We start from the raw sequence: 7,121 nt of genomic DNA on the forward strand, positions 1-7,121 counted from the left end.
GCTCACGGCAGGTAAGCGTGTTGCAGGCCACGGCTGGCGAGAGGCAGGACCACTGAGTGAAATGACCTCGCTTGGGAAAGGAGCTTTATTCATAGGTTCGCAGTCATTCACCCGTGTCCATCCGTCCCTTCCTTACCTGGGAACACCGACCTTGTGCCTGCAGTGCCAATCGCTTCCCAAACAGCCCCGAACCGGACCGCACGGTCCCTCCCTCAGACCTCTCGCTGCGCTGGGGGCTGGGGCCGCGGGGAATTTGCGGTCTCTGGACGGCTCACGATCACGGCCATTTTCAACATATTAATCCCCGGGTTAAGCCCCACCAAGTGCCGTCCCCTGCACTTGCCCGCCACTCGACACAATTTATCAGAACGACTCCAAAAGATCGGTGCTCTTTTATAGATGAGGAACCCGAGACTCCGAACAGCTGAAGTACCACCACCTGCCTGCGTTGGACGAGGCAGGAGTGGAGGCCAGGCCGGTCTGCCCGGGAGCAGAGTCCTGTCAGTGTGCCGCTCCTCTGCCCCAGAAGACTGACATCCAGCGGACACTCCCCTGGGGCCAGCTGGCCTGGAAAGGGGTGAGGACAGTTTTCTCAAGGCCTCTGTGGCCCGGGGTACCTGGGGAGACTGGAGAGGCAAGTCCATCTGGGATGTTGCTGGGAATCCTCTTTCCCAGCCCGGGGCAGAAGCCTCTGGCAGGCCCAGCTCTCTCCCTGCTCGCCTCCCGCCTCCCCACGTTGCAGCTGGAGCTCCCTTCCCTTCATCTTTCGCCCTCAGCTTTAACGAGACTTGCTCAGGAGGGCTGTCCCTGATCCCCCGCCCGGAAGTCATCTTTGCTAGTCTCTCCTGGCCTTTGGGAAATCGTGTGTGTTAAATTTTAGTGCTGTGTGTCTCCCCAGGACTGGGTCTTCCTGTCCGCTGCTGGATCTACAGAACAGTGTGTGGCACTCAGCTGCTACGGAATGAATGCTGCAGAACAGGGCCTGGCGCCCAGCAGGTGCCGGATAAATGCATGTGGAGTGAGTGATCCGCCCGTCACTGCCCTCAGAGCTCCTGCTGCCTGGGCCACACTGGAGAGTAGAGCGGAAGGAAACACGTTCTTCCCACAGAGCCACTTCCAGCAGCCTCTGCGGTCCCAGCCTCAGGTTGGCCAAGACCTCATTAGTGGTAAGAACCTGGGAGAGGCAGAATCTACCCTGGCCAGAGCTTTGGGCTGGCAGCAGGATGGCAGCGAGGCAGGGAGGCATGAGAGGAACAGATTCTGGGGGGGAAATGGTGAAGGACACACAGCACGGCCTAGACGTGAGAGTCACACTCATCCCGGTTCACATCCAGCCTTTCCTGCTGACTGGATTTGGAAATGCAGCCTGGTCCCTCTGTGTCTTCACTTCAGCCCTCTGAGAATGGAGTTGCCGGCAAAGGCAGCCTCACAGGGGTTAAGTACTTGAAGTGCTGGGCACGGAAGAAGCAGTGCCCACCTCAAGAATAAGGTTGGGGTGACCGGACTTGCCCATTTAGATCTGGGACACATTGCTGCACCTCTCTGAGCCGCTGCCTCCTCGTCTTCATCTTGGGTTTCATGAAACCCACCTCTGAGGATGCCGAGGCGGGGGCAGCAGTACAGCGTCATCTTGCCCTGAGCGCTTCAATAATAGTAAGCGACAGTAAAAATAGCAGCGCGCACCTCTCCGGCACTTACCGCGTACTGGCGGCTGTTGGGATCGCTGCAGATGTGTGAGCTCATTTAACCCCAGCTCTGCAGAAGAGGCAGCCAAGGCACCCAGAGGTGGGTGTGCCCTCGAGGTGGCCCTTTGGGAGTGTGTCGAAAGAGTGACTCCTAGGTCTGGGCCTGCAGCTCCACATTTCTCACACCTCCCTGCGGGTGCTGGTGGTTCGGGGACCACAATGAACAGTGAGGGGCTGTCACCTGCTGAAGGCCACAAAAGCAGCGGGCATCGCACCTGCACCTAAGCCATCTAGATCAGCTGCAGGATCGTGGGCTTAACCATGACCGAGACCTGCCCCAGCCCCAGCCCCAGCTTAGTCTCCCCGACAAAGAGGCAGGAAGTACGATTCCCCTCCCCCAACCCCGTTTCCTCTCTCTGGGCCCCTGCCACCTCTCTCCACAGTGACATGCGGCCCCATGTCCCTGGGGTCCTCCCAGTAGATGGGCCGGAGGGTCTTGGGTGTTGGTTAGCCTGCAAGATAATTGAGGGCAAGGGTGAGCTTACCTGGCTCCCTGGGAGCCTGCCGTGTGCCAGCCTGGCCCATGTCCACTTTCCTCGGGTGCTGGAGGTGCTGGGACAAGACAGGGCCTTGCTGGGGCTGGGGATGGACAGGCTTCTGCCCAGCTCAGGGGAAATGGCCTGCAGCTGGGCCTCCTTGCCTAGCCCAAGGCCACCAGGTTGGGCAGGTGTCTTTGCCCAGGGCACCCCCGTGGAGTCTCAGGCCTGCAAACAAAATGAAAACTGCTTGTCCACAGGGAAATCTCCTGAAAGATGGAGGAGACCTCCTGGTTAATTCTGCAGGGGAAGGCTAGGGGGACACAGAGAGGGTGTCTCCTAGCTCTGGGATGCACAGCAATTTTCTTTCACAGAGAAAAAGTCTTGCTTACTGCTGATCTGATTTTAACAGCTCACCAGGGCTGGCTCAGCACCCACCTAACTAGGAAAGGAGACAAAACTCAGGCCAGAAGATTGGACAGTCAACACTTAGAAGCTCGGAGGAGCTGCTTTCTGCTTTTCTGCTTTTATGTTTGAATTCCTGGGGGCAGGATGCTGGGGAAAGACCCAGAGCCTGGGCCATGCTGGGCAAGCACTCTACCACTGAACTACTTCGCTTTTGAATGTGGGGACAGTGTCTCACCACGGTGTATTCTCTCCTCTGGCCTTTGCCCGATGTTCCTTATTAACATTTCTTTCTTTGTTGCTTCATTTTTGAGGTGTCAAGGCAAAAGCTAGGACCCCGACAGCGCTAACACCCAAACCGGAGGGTCCCTGTCACCTTAAATGCCATCTTTGTCCCTCTCTGCTTTGCTTTTTTTGCGGTTTTATTATACCCATTTCCTTAAAAAAGGACATTTTAAGTTTTAGTTTGTTCCTAGCAAGCTTATTGAAAGGACGTATGTGAGGCAGGTGTAGTGGCACAGCCTGCACTCCCAGCGCTCAGGAGCCTGAGGCAGAAGGTGTAGAGTTCAAGACCAGCCTGAGCTCCATAACAAAACCCTGTGTCCAAATAAAAGACTGTATTAGTTTTCCAGGACTGATGTAACAAATTACCACAAACTCCACGTTCTAAAACAGCAGAAATTTATTCTCTCTCAGCTCTGCCGGCCGGAAGTCTGAAGTCAAGGTGGCAGCAAGGCCATATTTCCTCTGAAGGCCGTAGGGAGGGTCCAGCCCATGTCCCTCTCCCATCTTCTGGGGACTGCAGCAATCCTTGGCCTTGGCTTTCCTTGGCCTGTAGCTGCGTCACTGCAGCCTCTGCTGCCATCTTCATGCACACGCTCCTTGGTGGCTACGTCCCCTCCCCTGTTCTTAGGAGAGCAGGGAGTGGGGCGTGGCAGTGCACACCTGTAATCCCAGTACCCTGGGAGGCTGAGGCAGGAGGGTGACAAGTTTGAGCCTAGCCTGGGCAGCTTAACAACTTAACAAGGCCCTGTGTCAAAATTTAAAAATTAAAAAAGGTCTGGGGATGCAGCTTAGTGAATGCCTTGGGTTCGGACTGATCCAGAGTGCACTTCACCTGTTTTCACCGCTTGCCGTCTTCCCCCAGATCAGCGCCCCACTGACCCATCCCTTGCCCTGTGTGCGCCCTCCTGGGAGGTGTCTGGGGCTCTGCTCACTGGACTCGCTACAAGTAGCTCTTAGTGCAGGTTCCTCTGGGAGTTTACCCAGGAGTGCTGGGACCTGGGGTGTCCATCTTCTGGAGGTCACTGCACATGGCTTTCCAAAGTGGCCCTGATTACCATTCCCCCAGCAGTGCCCATAACCCATCTGGTTTCTGAAACTTGGTATTGTTGGAGTTTTCATTTTTGTCAATGAACTATAAAACTGAGCTCTAAATTTGCATTTCCTTAATCACTACGGATGCTGAATTTTCCTTAACATCTACAGTCTGTCCCCCCGTATTTCCTGTGAAGAAATCTGCAGCCATCATCCCCAACATTTAGTTCAAAAGACTATTTACCTCTGCTTTCTACTGAAGACTTTTTAATGGTTCGTTTTGACACTTAAATCCTTAATCTGTAGTTGATTTTTTTTTTCTTAATAGGGTGTGAAGTAGGGATTGGTCATATAATCTTGGGAGCTTCTATAGGGAGACAAATGTATTCTGGACAAATGTATATAGGATAGGATTTTTAGCTGAGACTTTTGAATGTAGTGGAAATTACTTACTAGGTGTTGAGTTCTAATTCTGCACCTCTGTGGACTGCTTGTACCTCCAACCCTTCCTCTCTGTGAGACTCGTTGTGGTAGATTGACCCCCTGATTGCCATGAGGATTTCTTGAGGCGAAGTATACAGAATGCTGACCATACTGATTGGCACCCAGCAGAAGAACACTAGCATTTATTGAGCACTTAGTGTGTCCAGGTCTGTGCACACACTTCCCATGATTTGTCAGCTCATTTGACCCCCGGCAGTGCCATGAAATAGATGGTATTTCTTACTTTTACAGATAAGGAAAGTGTGTCCCAGAGAGGATGCATACTTCCCTTGAGGACACACAGCTAGGATGTGTCAGCCTTGGCAGTCTGCCTGCAGAGTCCTATCCTGAGCTCAGCACCTCAAAGCCGTACCCCTCCCCTTCTCTTTCCACCTGGACCCAGAACCCCTGGCCCAGGGAAAGCAGGAGCAATGGCGGCCTCTCCAGGGCGGAGGGTCTAGAAGTGAAGATGGGGAGCCGGCAGCACTGGTCCTCTGGCTCCCTGAGGCCAAGGGAGGAGGCGGGGCCTCCAGGAGAGGGTCCATCAGCGCCCCGCCCCTCTCTAGGAAGCCACCAGTGGAGCCGAATCCCAAGTGACTGGGCAGTCACAGCCGCCATCCCTGCCTGGGGTGCTCTGCAGGGCAGGAATGGTTCCCTAGGCCCATCCCTCAGAGCCTCTCTCTTGTCCCCTGCTGAGCCTGAGCACAAAGAGCCGAGCCCCAATGTGTTCCAGCTGCTCACAGAGCACCTGCTCTGCCCAGCGAGTGTAGCATGATTAGGAAGCTGTGTCCCCACGTCTGTGGCAGTTACAGGTCTGCCCAGCTCTGCCTCTGGCCTGGGGGGACTCACACACATGGCACTGACAAGATCCATCCCTGCCCTTTCCTTTCTGTGGGAGGCCCTGGAGGAGGGACAGAGGTTAGAGTGGAATCCCTCGGACTGTTCAGACCCAAGTCAGACCGAAGCCTCTTTTTGCTGCATCACAGATGACCCCGACTCTCAGCAAACGTGGATTCCTCGTGGATTCAGTGGGCAGGAATCCGGAGGCAGCGTGGCTGGGTCTTGGGAGGTCTTGCTCAGGTCTTGGGAGGCTGTGTCACAGGTCGGCCGGGGACCCACTTCTGAGACGGCTCACCCTACAGCTGTGGGCAGAAGGCCTCGCCTTCCACCCTGAAGGCCTCTCCGTTGGGCCGAGGGAGTGTCACAACATGTCAGGGCGCAAGACAGCCTTTTATGAGCTGGCCGCAAAGTCACGCTCCGTTCCCTCATATTCTGTTCCTCAGAAGTGAGTCACTAAGCCCAGCCCACACTAGAGAACAAGCTCCACATTTTTTTTCTTTCTTTTTTTGTGATGCTGGATAGCTGGATATTGAACCAAGGCCTTTGCCGGGGAATTTTTTTTTTTTTTTTTTTTTTTTTTTTTTTTTTTTTGGTGACAGGGGCTCACTAAGTTGCTAAATTGCCCAGGCTGGTCTCAAACTTGGAAGCCTCCTGCCTCAGCCTCCTGAGTGCTGGATGATAGGAAAAAAGAAAAGAAAACTGAGCTTCACAGAAGAGGACAGGCTTTTTGGAGTAAAACCTTTGAGGGACCACTGGTGTGAGGCCCAGAGCAGCACCCCTCTTGCAGGCTGAAGGGCTTCTATGGGGTCTGCAAGAGGACATTGCTACTATCTTGAAACAGAGTTGTGCTTTGCAGGCCGTGATCACTGGCCTCAGTGCCTACGTGTGTGTCCTCCCTGCATGCAGGGGAGATAGCAGTCCTCTGACTCCCTCGGTAACTAGGGCCCACCTGTCTTGGGGTTTCAACTCTAGTCAAGAAAGCAGTGCTGGAGCACCCTGTCCCAGGTCACAGGCACGTGACCACACCACCCCCAGTTGAAGTTCCACTTTTTTTGTTGTTTTTTTTTCAGTCCCGGGGATCGAATGAAGTTCCACTTTTTGAAGGAAGGGTTATAAAAGAATTTGTGGATACGCAATGTTTGACCTATTGTTTGCAGTTCAGGAGGTCAAACCTAGGGCCCCGTGGATGCTAGGCAGTGCTCTACATTGGACTACACCCCAGCCCATGCACATACTTTAAAATCACCATAATGAGTGACCTTAGGCGAGTCCCTTGTGGCGGTCCAGCCGTCACAACACGAACATGCCTGAGTCGGGGAGTGAGGATTGAGAAAGGAAAGAACACTCAAGCCTGAGTGGAGACGAAGAGAAGTCTGATTTATTTCACAGAAAGAGCTCCTTTTATAGGTTCACATCAACAGGAAGCACCAAGCAACTATTTGTATCTTTTATGCAAAGACCGGATTGTCTGACTCTTTGCAAAGAACATCAGATCTTTGGCTGTCTCCTTGAGTTTCTTCCGTTGCAGCAACAAGTTTAACAAGCAGAGTCCTAGAATGTTACAGATTGTATCAATGCCTTGAGTGTAGAGGTGAAGAAGTTTCCTTTTAAATGTCAAACTCCTAGAGGGCCACGGCCGGGCTCCCACATATCCCCCTTTTTATTATATTTAGAGCAAGGACTTTCCCAGCTCAGCAGAAAGACTGTGCCTGTCTTAGGTGAGAAATGTCCAGAGAAATCCCTTACCCGTCATCAAGCCATGAGAATTCTGATACTCATGCTCTGTCTTAGGTTGGATATTTCTCTACACTTCTCTTACCCGTCTTTGACTACCAGCCTCTGCAGGGGTTAGATC

At 53.4% G+C, this 7,121-nt stretch overlaps 1 long non-coding RNA gene across 1 annotated transcript; it reads left to right on the forward strand.

Moving 5' to 3' along the window:
- Positions 1-3,621, forward strand: LOC104852391. Its single transcript, XR_777475.3, has 3 exons — positions 1-11; positions 400-577; positions 899-3,621. It is a non-coding gene; the product is annotated as an uncharacterized LOC104852391 (long non-coding RNA).
- The last annotated feature ends 3,500 nt before the right edge of the window (positions 3,622-7,121 follow it).

Source organism: Fukomys damarensis, unplaced genomic scaffold (assembly GCF_012274545.1).
Source record: "Fukomys damarensis isolate Sample0158 unplaced genomic scaffold, DMR_v1.0_HiC HiC_scaffold_34, whole genome shotgun sequence".
Classification (NCBI taxonomy): Eukaryota; Metazoa; Chordata; class Mammalia; order Rodentia; family Bathyergidae; genus Fukomys; species Fukomys damarensis.